Raw genomic sequence first — 17,391 nt, forward strand, 5'->3', positions numbered from 1 at the left:
GATACAAGATGTGATACAGGTGGGCATGGAGGCTCTAGTACCCTGTTGTACCACCTGTAGCTTGGATACAAGATGTGATACGGGCGGGCATGGAGGCTCTAGTACCCTGTTGTACCGCCTCTAGCTTGGATACAAGATGTGATACAGGCCGGCATGGAGGCTCTAGTACCCTGTTGTACCGCCTCTAGCTTGGATACAAGATGTGATACAGGTGGGCATGGAGGCTCTAGTACCCTGTTGTACCGCCTCTAGCTTGGATACAAGATGTGATATAGATAGGCATGGAGGCTCTAATACCCTGTTGTACCACCTCTAGCTTGGATACAAGATGTGATACAGACAGGCATGGAGGCTCTAGTACCCTGTTGTACCGCCTCTAGCTTGGATACAAGATGTGATACAGGCGGGCATGGAGGCTCTAGTACCCTGTTGTACCGCCTCTAGCTTGGATACAAGATGTGATACAGGCGGGCATGGAGGCTCTAGTACCCTGTTGTACCGCCTCTAGCTTGGATACAAGATGTGATACGGGCGGGCATGGAGGCTCTAGTACCCTGTTGTACCGCCTCTAGCTTGGATACAAGATGTGATACAGGCGGGCATGGAGGCTCTAGTACCCTGTTGTACCACCTGTAGCTTGGATACAAGATGTGATACGGGTGGGCATGGAGGCTCTAGTACCCTGTTGCACTGCCTCTAGCTTGGATACCAGATGTGATACGGGTGGGCATGGAGGCTCTAGTTCCCTGTTGTACTGCCTCTAGCTTGGATACAAGATGTGATACAGACAGGCATGGAGGCTCTAGTACCCTGTTGTACCACCTGTAGCTTGGATACAAGATGTAATACAGGTGGGCATGGAGGCTCTAGTACCCTGTTGCACTGCCTCTAGCTTGGATACAAGATGTGATACGGGCGGGCATGGAGGCTCTAGTACCCTGTTGTACCGCCTCTAGGTTGGATACAAGATGTGATACGGGCGGGCATGGAGGCTCTAGTACCCTGTTGTACCGCCTCTAGCTTGGATACAAGATGTGATATAGACAGGCATGGAGGCTCTAATACCCTGTTGTACCACCTCTAGCTTGGATACAAGATGTGATACAGACAGGCATGGAGGCTCTAGTACCCTGTTGTACTGCCTCTAGCTTGGATACAAGATGTGATACAGGCGGGCATGGAGGCTCTAGTACCCTGTTGTACCGCCTCTAGCTTGGATACAAGATGTGATACGGGCGGGCATGGAGGCTCTAGTACCCTGTTGTACCGCCTCTAGCTTGGATACAAGATGTGATACGGGCGGGCATGGAGGCTCTAGTACACTGTTGTACTGCCTCTAGCTTGGATACAAGATGTGATACAGACAGGCATGGAGGCTCTAGTACCCTGTTGTACCACCTGTATCTTGGATACAAGATGTGATACAGGAGGGCATGGAGGCTCTAGTACCCTGTTGTACCGCCTCTAGCTTGGATACAAGATGTGATACAGGCCGGCATGGAGGCTCTAGTACCCTGTTGTACTGCCTCTAGCTTGGATACAAGATGTGATACAGGTGGGCATGGAGGCTCTAGTACCCTGTTGTACCACCTCTAGCTTGGATACAAGATGTGATATAGATAGGCATGGAGGCTCTAATACCCTGTTGTACCACCTCTAGCTTGGATACAAGATGTGATACAGACAGGCATGGAGGCTCTAGTAGCCTGTAGTACCGCCTCTAGCTTGGATACAAGATGTGATACAGGCGGGCATGGAGGCTCTAGTACCCTGTTGTACCGCCTCTAGCTTGGATACAAGATGTGATACGGGCGGGCATGGAGGCTCTAGTACCCTGTTGTACTGCCTCTAGCTTGGATACAAGATGTGATACAGGCGGGCATGGAGGCTCTAGTACCCTGTTGTACCGCCTCTAGCTTGGATACAAGATGTGATACGGGCGGGCATGGAGGCTCTAGTACCCTGTTGTACCGCCTCTAGCTTGGATACAAGATGTGATACAGGCGGGCATGGAGGCTCTAGTACCCTGTTGTACCGCCTCTAGCTTGGATACAAGATGTGATACAGGTGGGCATGGATGCTCTAGTATCCTGTTGTACTGCCTCTAGCTTGGATACAAGATGTGATACGGGCGGGCATGGAGGCTCTAGTACCCTGTTGTACTGCCTCTAGCTTGGATACAAGATGTGATACAGACAGGCATGGAGGCTCTAGTACCCTGTTGTACCACCTCTAGCTTGGATACAAGATGTGATACAGGCAGGCATGGAGGCTCTAGTACCCTGTTGTACCACCTCTAGCTTGGATACAAGATGTGATACAGGCAGGCATGGAGGCTCTAGTACCCTGTTGTACCACCTGTAGCTTGGATACAAGATGTGATACGGGTGGGCATGGAGGCTCTAGTACCCTGTTGTACTGCCTCTAGCTTGGATACAAGATGTGATACAGACAGGCATGGAGGCTCTAGTACCCTGTTGTACCGCCTTTAGCTTGGATACAAGATGTGATACGGGCGGGCATGGAGGCTCTAGTACCCTGTTGTACCGCCTCTAGCTTGGATACAAGATGTGATACGGGTGGGCATGGAGGCTCTAGTACCCTGTTGTACTGCCTCTAGCTTGTATACAAGATGTGATACGGGCGGGCATGGAGGCTCTAGTACCCTGTTGTACCGCCTCTAGCTTGGATACAAGATGTGATACAGGCGGGCATGGAGGCTCTAGTACTCTGTTGTACCGCCTCTAGCTTGGATACAAGATGTGATACAGGTGGGCATGGATGCTCTAGTATCCTGTTGTACTGCCTCTAGCTTGGATACAAGATGTGATACGGTCGGGCATGGAGGCTCTAGTACCCTGTTGTACTGCATCTAGCTTGGATACAAGATGTGATACAGACAGGCATGGAGGCTCTAGTACCCTGTTGTACCACCTCTAGCTTGGATACAAGATGTGATACAGGCAGGCATGGAGGCTCTAGTACCCTGTTGTACCACCTCTAGCTTGGATGCAAGATGTGATACAGGCGGGCATGGAGGCTCTAGTACCCTGTTGTACCGCCTCTAGCTTGGATACAAGATGTGATACGGGCGGGCATGGAGGCTCTAGTACCCTGTTGTACCGCCTCTAGCTTGGATACAAGATGTGATACAGGCGGGCATGGAGGCTCTAGTACCCTGTTGTACCGCCTCTAGCTTGGATACAAGATGTGATACGGGCGGGCATGGAGGCTCTAGTACCCTGTTGTACCGCCTCTAGCTTGGATACAAGATGTGATACAGGCGGGCATGGAGGCTCTAGTACTCTGTTGTACCGCCTCTAGCTTGGATACAAGATGTGATACAGGTGGGCATGGATGCTCTAGTATCCTGTTGTACTGCCTCTAGCTTGGATACAAGATGTGATACGGTCGGGCATGGAGGCTCTAGTACCCTGTTGTACTGCCTCTAGCTTGGATACAAGATGTGATACAGACAGGCATGGAGGCTCTAGTACCCTGTTGTACCACCTCTAGCTTGGATACAAGATGTGATACAGGCAGGCATGGAGGCTCTAGTACCCTGTTGTACCACCTCTAGCTTGGATACAAGATGTGATACAGGCAGGCATGGAGGCTCTAGTACCCTGTTGTACCACCTCTAGCTTGGATACAAGATGTGATACGGGTGGGCATGGAGGCTCTAGTACCCTGTTGCACTGCCTCTAGCTTGGATACCAGATGTGATACGGGTGGGCATGGAGGCTCTAGTACCCTGTTGCACTGCCTCTAGTTTGTATACCTGATGTGATACTGGCGGGCATGGCGGCATACAGGTTCTGTATGGTATCCTGTGGCATATTGCTCCACATTTGCTATGTAACTGAACCTTTAGATCATGCAAAGTTGTAGGTTGTAGAAGTTGGTCTCCCAGATGGTCCCATACATGTTATCTTGGTGATAAATTTGACCTGGCAGCCACGGAAGTGTGACAATGTTGTGGGACATTCCTGTGACCCCCTTGTGTGTGCGGCCGAGCACACTTGTCAGCTGATAGGTAAGGGCACGCATCGCTGTACTCCGGCCAGGGCAGACCGGTGGGCAGAAGGCGCTGCACTGCTGCACGCCCAGCCCTAATGCTATAGCGCCACGTCCAGCAGCAGTAGGCGTGAGCCGGCAATCACGTCCCAATGTGACCGTCAGCCAGTGGTGCAGCAGTGAGCAGCTGCTCTCCTGATGGAAGCAGAACGCTGCAGTCATCCGCAGTACATTCCACACCAGCTGCGCCTTCTGTGGTACAAGGTCCGTATTCCGAGACCAGCATTCTTCCCAGCATGCACTGCGGCTTCTTCTCATTTGCATATAACATTGTCACAAAATGCTCTTCAGTTTGGCCAAAATACTCTATATTAATGGGTTTTATTATTACAGGCATGACATATTAGGTAAAATATCACAGCAGGATACATTATTTTTAATTTATAAAAGTAATCTCTCCACAATGTAAGAACTTCTCTCCCGCGGGACCATAAATACCGCCGGGGCTGTCTGCAGTACCGTGCTTGCTTCGGCAGCACATATACTAAAATTGGAACGATACAGAGAAGATTAGCATGGCCCCTGCGCAAGGATGACACGCAAATTCGTGAGGCGTTCCATATTTTTGCACCGATTCTTCAATTAGAATTAAAAAAAAAATTCTAACATAACATTTTTTTCTCCTTATAGGTTTTAACTTGGAGTAATAATAATAATTGTCTCACGGTGCCACCACTAAAAGGTGTATTTTTTGTGCCATGTGACTACAGGCATACAGCAAATGTACCCGAGGCGCCATAACCACGTACAGTGTAACCCCCCCCAGAAGTTGTGGGATGACACTTTTGTCTGTGTGATTGTAACGTTGTTATAAGTGAGTGATTACAATATCGGAGTAAAAGGATCATTTAGGCGACTTTCACACGGGCGACCCCCTATTTTGTGTCTGCAATATTTGGTTGCCAGCAATGCTTTTTTTTTAGAATAATCTCCCATCGCAGTGCTGACGGCCACAATAAAATTGCGCGATAAAAAATGTACAATTTTTTATTGCGAAAATGAATAGGACTTTCCATTATCAAAATTGCGTCGCAACACAATCTTGTTGCATTGCGAGGCGATAAAAAGGAGCGGCTCCATAGCGAAACCTGGGAGATAAAAAGAATCGCACATCGCAGAAAGATAGAGCAGCCGTTATTTTTTGTTCTCTCAACATCACATCAGTGAAAACATCACAGATGGGAAGGAAACCGTTGGTTTCATAATCTGCTTTTTTACTGACTATCGCATCAGGCGAAAATCGCACGATTTTCTTGCCTGTGTGAAACCACCCTTATTGCGGAAAACTGATGCCTTGTACGAAGACTCCAGTACCCTGTTGTACCGCCTCTAGCTTAGATACAAGATGTGATACAGGCGGGCATGGAGGCTCTAGTATCCTGTTGTACCGCCTCTAGCTTGGATACAAGATGTGATACAGGCAGGCATAGAGGCTCTAGTACCCTGTTGTACCGCCTCTAGCTGGGATACAAGATGTGATACGGGCGGGCATGGAGGCTCTAGTACCCTCTTGTACCGCCTCTAGGTTGGATACAACATGTGATACGGGCGGGCATGGAGGCTCTAGTACCCTTTTGTACCGCCTCTAGCTTGGATACAAGATGTGATACAGGTGGGCATGGAGGCTCTAGTACCCTGTTGTACCGCCTCTAGCTTGGATACAAGATGTGATATAGACAGGCATGGAGGCTCTAATACCCTGTTGTACCACCTCTAGCTTGGATACAAGATGTGATACAGACAGGCATGAAGGCTCTAGTACCCTGTTGTACTGCCTCTAGCTTGGATACAAGATGTGATACAGGCGGGCATGGAGGCTCTAGTACCCTGTTGTACCGCCTCTAGCTTGGATAGAAGATGTGATACGGGCGGGCATGGAGGCTCTAGTACCCTGTTGTACCGCCTCTAGCTTGGATACAAGATGTGATACAGGTGGGCATGGAGGCTCTAGTACCCTGTTGTACCACCTGTAGCTTGGATACAAGATGTGATACGGGCGGGCATGGAGGCTCTAGTACCCTGTTGTACCGCCTCTAGCTTGGATACAAGATGTGATACAGGCCGGCATGGAGGCTCTAGTACCCTGTTGTACCGCCTCTAGCTTGGATACAAGATGTGATACAGGTGGGCATGGAGGCTCTAGTACCCTGTTGTACCGCCTCTAGCTTGGATACAAGATGTGATATAGATAGGCATGGAGGCTCTAATACCCTGTTGTACCACCTCTAGCTTGGATACAAGATGTGATACAGACAGGCATGGAGGCTCTAGTACCCTGTTGTACCGCCTCTAGCTTGGATACAAGATGTGATACAGGCGGGCATGGAGGCTCTAGTACCCTGTTGTACCGCCTCTAGCTTGGATACAAGATGTGATACAGGCGGGCATGGAGGCTCTAGTACCCTGTTGTACCGCCTCTAGCTTGGATACAAGATGTGATACGGGCGGGCATGGAGGCTCTAGTACCCTGTTGTACCGCCTCTAGCTTGGATACAAGATGTGATACAGGCGGGCATGGAGGCTCTAGTACCCTGTTGTACCACCTGTAGCTTGGATACAAGATGTGATACGGGTGGGCATGGAGGCTCTAGTACCCTGTTGCACTGCCTCTAGCTTGGATACCAGATGTGATACGGGTGGGCATGGAGGCTCTAGTTCCCTGTTGTACTGCCTCTAGCTTGGATACAAGATGTGATACAGACAGGCATGGAGGCTCTAGTACCCTGTTGTACCACCTGTAGCTTGGATACAAGATGTAATACAGGTGGGCATGGAGGCTCTAGTACCCTGTTGCACTGCCTCTAGCTTGGATACAAGATGTGATACGGGCGGGCATGGAGGCTCTAGTACCCTGTTGTACCGCCTCTAGGTTGGATACAAGATGTGATACGGGCGGGCATGGAGGCTCTAGTACCCTGTTGTACCGCCTCTAGCTTGGATACAAGATGTGATATAGACAGGCATGGAGGCTCTAATACCCTGTTGTACCACCTCTAGCTTGGATACAAGATGTGATACAGACAGGCATGGAGGCTCTAGTACCCTGTTGTACTGCCTCTAGCTTGGATACAAGATGTGATACAGGCGGGCATGGAGGCTCTAGTACCCTGTTGTACCGCCTCTAGCTTGGATACAAGATGTGATACGGGCGGGCATGGAGGCTCTAGTACCCTGTTGTACCGCCTCTAGCTTGGATACAAGATGTGATACGGGCGGGCATGGAGGCTCTAGTACACTGTTGTACTGCCTCTAGCTTGGATACAAGATGTGATACAGACAGGCATGGAGGCTCTAGTACCCTGTTGTACCACCTGTATCTTGGATACAAGATGTGATACGGGAGGGCATGGAGGCTCTAGTACCCTGTTGTACCGCCTCTAGCTTGGATACAAGATGTGATACAGGCCGGCATGGAGGCTCTAGTACCCTGTTGTACTGCCTCTAGCTTGGATACAAGATGTGATACAGGTGGGCATGGAGGCTCTAGTACCCTGTTGTACCACCTCTAGCTTGGATACAAGATGTGATATAGATAGGCATGGAGGCTCTAATACCCTGTTGTACCACCTCTAGCTTGGATACAAGATGTGATACAGACAGGCATGGAGGCTCTAGTAGCCTGTAGTACCGCCTCTAGCTTGGATACAAGATGTGATACAGGCGGGCATGGAGGCTCTAGTACCCTGTTGTACCGCCTCTAGCTTGGATACAAGATGTGATACGGGCGGGCATGGAGGCTCTAGTACCCTGTTGTACTGCCTCTAGCTTGGATACAAGATGTGATACAGGCGGGCATGGAGGCTCTAGTACCCTGTTGTACCGCCTCTAGCTTGGATACAAGATGTGATACGGGCGGGCATGGAGGCTCTAGTACCCTGTTGTACCGCCTCTAGCTTGGATACAAGATGTGATACAGGCGGGCATGGAGGCTCTAGTACCCTGTTGTACCGCCTCTAGCTTGGATACAAGATGTGATACAGGTGGGCATGGATGCTCTAGTATCCTGTTGTACTGCCTCTAGCTTGGATACAAGATGTGATACGGGCGGGCATGGAGGCTCTAGTACCCTGTTGTACTGCCTCTAGCTTGGATACAAGATGTGATACAGACAGGCATGGAGGCTCTAGTACCCTGTTGTACCACCTCTAGCTTGGATACAAGATGTGATACAGGCAGGCATGGAGGCTCTAGTACCCTGTTGTACCACCTCTAGCTTGGATACAAGATGTGATACAGGCAGGCATGGAGGCTCTAGTACCCTGTTGTACCACCTGTAGCTTGGATACAAGATGTGATACGGGTGGGCATGGAGGCTCTAGTACCCTGTTGTACTGCCTCTAGCTTGGATACAAGATGTGATACAGACAGGCATGGAGGCTCTAGTACCCTGTTGTACCGCCTTTAGCTTGGATACAAGATGTGATACGGGCGGGCATGGAGGCTCTAGTACCCTGTTGTACCGCCTCTAGCTTGGATACAAGATGTGATACGGGTGGGCATGGAGGCTCTAGTACCCTGTTGTACTGCCTCTAGCTTGTATACAAGATGTGATACGGGCGGGCATGGAGGCTCTAGTACCCTGTTGTACCGCCTCTAGCTTGGATACAAGATGTGATACAGGCGGGCATGGAGGCTCTAGTACTCTGTTGTACCGCCTCTAGCTTGGATACAAGATGTGATACAGGTGGGCATGGATGCTCTAGTATCCTGTTGTACTGCCTCTAGCTTGGATACAAGATGTGATACGGTCGGGCATGGAGGCTCTAGTACCCTGTTGTACTGCATCTAGCTTGGATACAAGATGTGATACAGACAGGCATGGAGGCTCTAGTACCCTGTTGTACCACCTCTAGCTTGGATATAAGATGTGATACAGGCAGGCATGGAGGCTCTAGTACCCTGTTGTACCACCTCTAGCTTGGATGCAAGATGTGATACAGGCGGGCATGGAGGCTCTAGTACCCTGTTGTACCGCCTCTAGCTTGGATACAAGATGTGATACGGGCGGGCATGGAGGCTCTAGTACCCTGTTGTACCGCCTCTAGCTTGGATACAAGATGTGATACAGGCGGGCATGGAGGCTCTAGTACCCTGTTGTACCGCCTCTAGCTTGGATACAAGATGTGATACGGGCGGGCATGGAGGCTCTAGTACCCTGTTGTACCGCCTCTAGCTTGGATACAAGATGTGATATAGATAGGCATGGAGGCTCTAGTACCCTGTTGTACCGCCTCTAGCTTGGATACAAGATGTGATACAGGCGGGCATGGAGGCTCTAGTACCCTGTTGTACCGCCTCTAGCTTGGATACAAGATGTGATACGGGCGGGCATGGAGGCTCTAGTACCCTGTTGTACCGCCTCTAGCTTGGATACAAGATGTGATACAGGCGGGCATGGAGGCTCTAGTACCCTGTTGTACCGCCTCTAGGTTGGATACAAGATGTGATACGGGTGGGCATGGAAGCTCTAGTACCCTGTTGTACCGCCTCTAGCTTGGATACAAGATGTGATACAGGTGGGCATGGAGGCTCTAGTACCCTGTTGTACCGCCTCTAGCTTGGATACAAGATGTGATATAGACAGGCATGGAGGCTCTAATACCCTGTTGTACCACCTCTAGCTTGGATACAAGATGTGATACAGACAGGCATGGAGGCTCTAGTACCCTGTTGTACTGCCTCTAGCTTGGATACAAGATGTGATACAGGCGGGCATGGAGGCTCTAGTACCCTGTTGTACCGCCTCTAGCTTGGATACAAGATGTGATACGGGCGGGCATGGAGGCTCTAGTACCCTGTTGTACCGCCTCTAGCTTGGATACAAGATGTGATACAGGTGGGCATGGAGGCTCTAGTACCCTGTTGTACCGCCTCTAGCTTGGATACAAGATGTGATATAGACAGGCATGGAGGCTCTAATACCCTGTTGTACCACCTCTAGCTTGGATACAAGATGTGATACAGACAGGCATGGAGGCTCTAGTACCCTGTTGTACCGCCTCTAGCTTAGATACAAGATGTGATACAGGCGGGCATGGAGGCTCTAGTACCCTGTTGTACCGCCTCTAGCTGGGATACAAGATGTGATACGGGCGGGCATGGAGGCTCTAGTACCCTGTTGTACCGCCTCTAGGTTGGATACAAGATGTGATACGGGCGGGCATGGAGGCTCTAGTACCCTGTTGTACCGCCTCTAGCTTGGATACAAGATGTGATACAGGTGGGCATGGAGGCTCTAGTACCCTGTTGTACCGCCTCTAGCTTGGATACAAGATGTGATATAGACAGGCTTGGAGGCTCTAATACCCTGTTGTACCACCTCTAGCTTGGATACAAGATGTGATACAGACAGGCATGGAGGCTCTAGTACCCTGTTGTACTGCCTCTAGCTTGGATACAAGATGTGATACAGGTGGGCATGGAGGCTCTAGTACCCTGTTGTACCGCCTCTAGCTTGGATACAAGATGTGATATAGACAGGCATGGAGGCTCTAATACCCTGTTGTACCACCTCTAGCTTGGATACAAGATGTGATACAGGCAGGCATGGAGGCTCTAGTACCCTGTTGTACCACCTGTAGCTTGGATACAAGATGTGATACAGGTGGGCATGGAGGCTCTAGTACCCTGTTGTACTGCCTCTAGCTTGGATACAAGATGTGATACAGACAGGCATGGAGGCTCTAGTACCCTGTTGTACCGCCTCTAGCTTGGATACAAGATGTGATACGGGCGGGCATGGAGGCTCTAGTACCCTGTTGTACCGCCTCTAGCTTGGATACAAGATGTGATACGGGTGGGCATGGAGGCTCTAGTACCCTGTTGTACTGCCTCTAGCTTGTATACAAGATGTGATACGGGCGGGCATGGAGGCTCTAGTACCCTGTTGTACCGTCTCTAGCTTGGATACTGTCGTAGAATTCCTTTGCGGAATCACGGCTTACTCAATTTGGAATGTTTACACCCTTCCATATTAATTCTGAATTGATAATGCGCATAAGAAGTTTCCACACTGACACGAGGTTCAGCATGCATAGCTTCCTCAATTCTAACTTTAATGATCGGCGTGTAGCCTGTTTTAAGAGTTTAACACATCCGCCCATCTGGGCAGGTCAAAGATTACATAGATACAACGTATTGTTTAATTATTGGATAAGCATCTTGCAATTCTTCCATCCTCCGGTCATCTGTGATTGGCCATCAGGTGGTGGATGAGATGAGTGGGTTGTCTTGGAGCCACGTGTGGTTCCTTCGATATGATTGGATGTTACATCATGAACTATAAATTGCACAAACCTCCCATGTTATTTGCATACTTTTTCAGTAAAGTTGCTGGGGAAATTTTCGCGGTAACTTGAAAGCGGAAGCTTGTCTCAGATTCGGTTCATTGTCTACTTCCTAGTTCCTTTAATCACCCATGCAACCGGACAAACAGATATATTTATATCTTGGTTGCGTGCTAAATTCCATCCAGCAGAGTTTATAAAACAGATATTTCATATAAGCGGAAGTACCTATTGCATAACTGTAAGAACATTATATTTGTAGCAAGACAGAAAGCAAATATGTATACAGAATGTTAAATTGACAACTGTCTACTGCCAAGGCCCACCGATCCATATAGATATATACTGGGCTTCCACCACAGACCCCCCTTGAAACTATCTGTTTCACTAAACTCGCCCTGCTCCGTCCCACCCCCACCGCTGACCCTAGACTCGCATTGTGTTGTACACTGGAGCTATTGCTGTCATGGGGGTATAGGATGGTTCGACATCATCGTATTCTGGATCCATGATGACGACGTTTGCGCTGACAGTGGGCTTTTTGTTGGACGTCGTAGTGGGACAGGTGGACCAGGTAGTCATCAGGGTCGGAATACACTGTATGCAACAACAAACAGAAATTAGGATGACTATAAAGGTGACAAATATAATCAGGTTAGGAGAGGTGCGACTTTCACTATTTCAGGTAAACACTGCATAACTTGTATAGAACCCCGCCTTCTTGACGTTACCTCGATTCATCAACAAGAGTGCAAAGTCAGGACTATCTAATTACTGATCAATATGACTAAACCCCTGTCTCATTAGTAAGTGCATGATCATATATATTAGTCTGGAAGGAAAGAGCTACAAGCTGATTATTCCCACTTCCCTTTTCCAGAGGCGGCAAGGTAACAGGACCAGGGGTGTTGTAACACCGGCATGTTGCGTGGACATTTAAACGATAAACAAATATTTGTGGACACACACAAATAGACAGAGCACCAGTACGGCTGGCTTTAGTCTTACTGCCCCTCGGGATCCGGTCTGTCAGTTCCCTTTCTTCGGAAGCCTTTTACCAGACTTTACCGAAGTAGCGATACCTGCCCAGACGTTTGACGGCTTCCTTACTCTTAGGCTTTGTAACCAAACCAGACCAGAGCAGGACAGCCTTTCCGTCAAACTACCCTCACAGGTCCCTTACTCTTAGGTTTTGTAACCAAACCTGGACCGAGTAATCGGGACACCTGCGCAGGGTCAACCCCCCCCCTTAAGGCAGCTACTGACCTCGCCACTCGACCAGTACTCTCAACACAACAGGCATGTAAACATTCCTTTATATCTTATGACAGGTTCTTATCATGTGATCGAGCCTTAAAGAAGTACCTGTCGTCGTGCGTCTCCAAATCTATCGGCCTGGCACGGCACATAGGCAAGCCCGGAGTTAGCCACACAGGTATAGATAATTAATTTATCTTACCGTGTATTTGGTGGGCCCGCTAAGTCCAAGGTTGTCCATGTCCGTGCCTTGTGTCCGATTTCTTCGGAGCCTATCGATCACAGTCCCATCTGGGGTGCCACTGTTGTAGAATTCCTTTGCGGAATCACGGCTTACTCAATTTGGAATGTTTACACCCTTCCATATTAATTCTGAATTGATAATGCGCATAAGAAGTTTCCACACTGACACGAGGTTCAGCATGCATAGCTTCCTCAATTCTAACTTTAATGATCGGCGTGTAGCCTGTTTTAAGAGTTTAACACATCCGCCCATCTGGGCAGGTCAAAGATTACATAGATACAACGTATTGTTTAATTATTGGATAAGCATCTTGCAATTCTTCCATCCTCCGGTCATCTGTGATTGGCCATCAGGTGGTGGATGAGATGAGTGGGTTGTCTTGGAGCCACGTGTGGTTCCTTCGATATGATTGGATGTTACATCATGAACTATAAATTGCACAAACCTCCCATGTTATTTGCATACGTTTCCAGTAAAGTTGCTGGGGAAATTTTCGTGGTAACTTGAAAGCGGAAGCTTGTCTCAGATTCGGTTCATTGTCTACTTCCTAGTTCCTTTAATCACCCATGCAACCGGACAAACAGATATATTTATATCTTGGTTGCGTGCTAAATTCCATCCAGCAGAGTTTATAAAACAGATATTTCATATAAGCGGAAGTACCTATTGCATAACTGTAAGAACATTATATTTGTAGCAAGACAGAAAGCAAATATGTATACAGAATGTTAAATTGACAACTGTCTACTGCCAAGGCCCACCGATCCATATAGATATATACTGGGCTTCCACCACAATACAAGATGTGATACGGGCGGGCATGGAGGCTCTAGTACCCTGTTGTACTGCCTCTAGCTTGGATACAAGATGTGATACGGGCGGGCATGGAGGCTCTAGTACCCTGTTGTACTGCCTCTAGCTTGGATACAAGATGTGATACAGACAGGCATGGAGGCTCTAGTACCCTGTTGTACCACCTCTAGCTTGGATACAAGATGTGATACAGGCAGGCATGGAGGCTCTAGTACCCTGTTGTACCACCTGTAGCTTGGATACAAGATGTGATACGGGTGGGCATGGAGGCTCTAGTACCCTGTTGCACTGCCTCTAGCTTGGATACCAGATGTGATACGGGTGGGCATGGAGGCTCTAGTACCCTGTTGCACTGCCTCTAGCTTGGATACCAGATGTGATACGGGTGGGCATGGAGGCTCTAGTACCCTGTTGCACTGCCTCTAGCTTGGATACCAGATGTGATACGGGTGGGCATGGAGGCTCTAGTACCCTGTTGCACTGCCTCTAGCTTGGATACCAGATGTGATACGGGTGGGCATGGAGGCTCTAGTACCCTGTTGCACTGCCTCTAGTTTGGATACAAGATGTGATACAGGCGGGCATGGAGGCTCTAGTACCCTGTTGTACCACCTCTAGCTTGGATACAAGATGTGATACAGGCAGGCATGGAGGCTCTAGTACCCTGTTGTACCGCCTCTAGCTTAGATACAAGATGTGATACAGGCGGACATGGAGGCTCTAGTATCCTGTTGTACCGCCTCTAGCTTGGATACAAGATGTGATACAGGCAGGCATAGAGGCTCTAGTACCCTGTTGTACCACCTGTAGCTTGGATACAAGATGTGATACGGGCGGGCATGGAGGCTCTAGTACCCTGTTGTACCGCCTCTAGCTTGGATACAAGATGTGATACAGGCCGGCATGGAGCCTCTAGTACCCTGTTGTACCGCCTCTAGCTTGGATACAAGATGTGATACAGGTGGGCATGGAGGCTCTAGTACCCTGTTGTACCGCCTCTAGCTTGGATACAAGATGTGATATAGATAGGCATGGAGGCTCTAATACCCTGTTGTACCACCTCTAGCTTGGATACAAGATGTGATACAGACAGGCATGGAGGCTCTAGTACCCTGTTGTACCGCCTCTAGGTTGGATACAAGATGTGATACAGGCGGGCATGGAGGCTCTAGTACCCTGTTGTACCGCCTCTAGCTTGGATACAAGATGTGATACGGGCGGGCATGGAGGCTTTAGTACCCTGTTGTACTCTCTCTAGCTTGGATACAAGATGTGATACAGGCGGGCATGGAGGCTCTAGTACCCTGTTGTACCGCCTCTAGCTTGGATACAAGATGTGATACAGGTGGGCTTGGATGCTCTAGTATCCTGTTGTACTGCCTCTAGCTTGGATACAAGATGTGATACGGGCGGGCATGGAGGCTCTAGTATCCTGTTGTACTGCCTCTAGCTTGGACACAAGATGTGATACAGACAGGCATGGAGGCTCTAGTACCCTGTTGTACCACCTCTAGCTTGGATACAAGATGTGATACAGGCAGGCATGGAGGCTCTAGTTCCCTGTTGTACCACCTCTAGCTTGGATACAAGATGTGATACAGGCAGGCATGGAGGCTCTAGTACCCTGTTGTACCACCTGTAGCTTGGATACAAGATGTGATTCGGGTGGGCATGGAGGCTCTAGTACCCTGTTGCACTGCCTCTAGCTTGGATACCAGATGTGATACGGGTGGGCATGGAGGCTCTAGTTCCCTGTTGTACTGCCTCTAGCTTGGATACAAGATGTGATACAGACAGGCATGGAGGCTCTAGTACCCTGTTGTACCACCTGTAGCTTGGATACAAGATGTAATACAGGTGGGCATGGAGGCTCTAGTACCCTGTTGCACTGCCTCTAGCTTGGATACCAGATGTGATACGGGTGGGCATGGAGGCTCTAGTACCCTGTTGCACTGCCTCTAGTTTGTATACCAGATGTGATACTGGCGGGCATGGCGGCATACAGGTTCTGTATGGTATCCTGTGGCATATTGCTCCACATTTGCTATGTAACTGAACCTTTAGATCATGCAAAGTTGTAGGTTGTAGAAGTTGGTCTCCCAGATGGTCCCATACATGTTATCTTGGTGATAAATTTGACCTGGCAGCCACGGAAGTGTGACAATGTTGTGGGACATTCCTGTGACCCCCTTGTGTGTGCGGCCGAGCACACTTGTCAGCTGATAGGTAAGGGCACGCATCGCTGTACTCCGGCCAGGGCAGACCGGTGGGCAGAAGGCGCTGCACTGCTGCACGCCCAGCCCTAATGCTATAGCGCCACGTCCAGCAGCAGTAGGCGTGAGCCGGCAATCACGTCCTAATGTGACCGTCAGCCAGTGGTGCAGCAGTGAGCAGCTGCTCTCCTGATGGAAGCAGAACGCTGCAGTCATCCGCAGTACATTCCACACCAGCTGCGCCTTCTGTGGTACAAGGTCCGTATTCCGAGACCAGCATTCTTCCCAGCATGCACTGCGGCTTCTTCTCATTTGCATATAACATTGTCACAAAATGCTCTTCAGTTTGGCCAAAATACTCTATATTAATGGGTTTTATTATTACAGGCATGACATATTAGGTAAAATATCACAGCAGGATACATTATTTTTAATTTATAAAAGTAATCTCTCCACAATGTAAGAACTTCTCTCCCGCGGGACCATAAATACTGCCGGGGCTGTCTGCAGTATCGTGCTTGCTTCGGCAGCACATATACTAAAATTGGAACGATACAGAGAAGATTAGCATGGCCCCTGCGCAAGGATGACACGCAAATTCGTGAGGCGTTCCATATTTTTGCACCGATTCTTCAATTAGAATTAAAAAAAAAATTCTAACATAACATTTTTTTCTCCTTATAGGTTTTAACTTGGAGTAATAATAATAATTGTCTCACGGTGCCACCACTAAAAGGTGTATTTTTTGTGCCATGTGACTACAGGCATACAGCAAATGTACCCGAGGCGCCATAACCACGTACAGTGTAACCCCCCCAGAAGTTGTGGGATGACACTTTTGTCTGTGTGATTGTAACGTTGTTATAAATGAGTGATTACAATATCGGAGTAAAAGGATCATTTTGGCGACTTTCACACGGGCGACCCCCTATTTTGTGTCTGCAATATTTGGTTGCCAGCAATGCTTTTTTTTTAGAATAATCTCCCATCGCAGTGCTGACGCCCACAATAAAATTGCGCGATAAAAAATGTACAATTTTTTATTGCGAAAATGAATAGGACTTTCCATTATCAAAATTGCATCGCAACACAATCTTGTTGCATTGCGAGGCGATAAAAAGGAGCGGCTCCATAGCGAAACCTGGGAGATAAAAAGAATCGCACATCGCAGAAAGATAGAGCAGCCGTTATTTTTTGTTCTCTCAACATCACATCAGTGAAAACATCACAGATGGGAAGGAAACCGTTGGTTTCATAATCTGCTTTTTTACTGACTATCGCATCAGGCGAAAATCGCACGATTTTCTTGCCTGTGTGAAACCACCCTTATTGCGGAAAACTGATGCCTTGTACGAAGACTCCAGTACCCTGTTGTACCGCCTCTAGCTTGGATACAAGATGTGATACAGGCGGGCATGGAGGCTCTAGTACCCTGTTGTACCGCCTCTAGCTTGGATACAAGATGTGATACAGGCAGGCATGGAGGCTCTAGTACCCTGTT

General features: G+C 48.8%; 2 non-coding genes across 2 annotated transcripts; both read left to right on the forward strand.

Annotated features, from left to right (window-relative positions):
* Positions 1-4,537: 4,537 nt before the first annotated feature.
* Positions 4,538-4,644, forward strand: LOC136588844 (U6 spliceosomal RNA). Its single transcript, XR_010787651.1, has one exon. It is a non-coding gene; the product is annotated as a U6 spliceosomal RNA (small nuclear RNA).
* Positions 4,645-16,404: 11,760 nt separating this feature from the next.
* Positions 16,405-16,511, forward strand: LOC136588845 (U6 spliceosomal RNA). The gene has a single exon (XR_010787652.1). It is a non-coding gene; the product is annotated as a U6 spliceosomal RNA (small nuclear RNA).
* Positions 16,512-17,391: the final 880 nt, after the last annotated feature.

Source organism: Eleutherodactylus coqui, chromosome 13, assembly GCF_035609145.1.
Source record: "Eleutherodactylus coqui strain aEleCoq1 chromosome 13, aEleCoq1.hap1, whole genome shotgun sequence".
Classification (NCBI taxonomy): domain Eukaryota; kingdom Metazoa; phylum Chordata; class Amphibia; order Anura; family Eleutherodactylidae; genus Eleutherodactylus; species Eleutherodactylus coqui.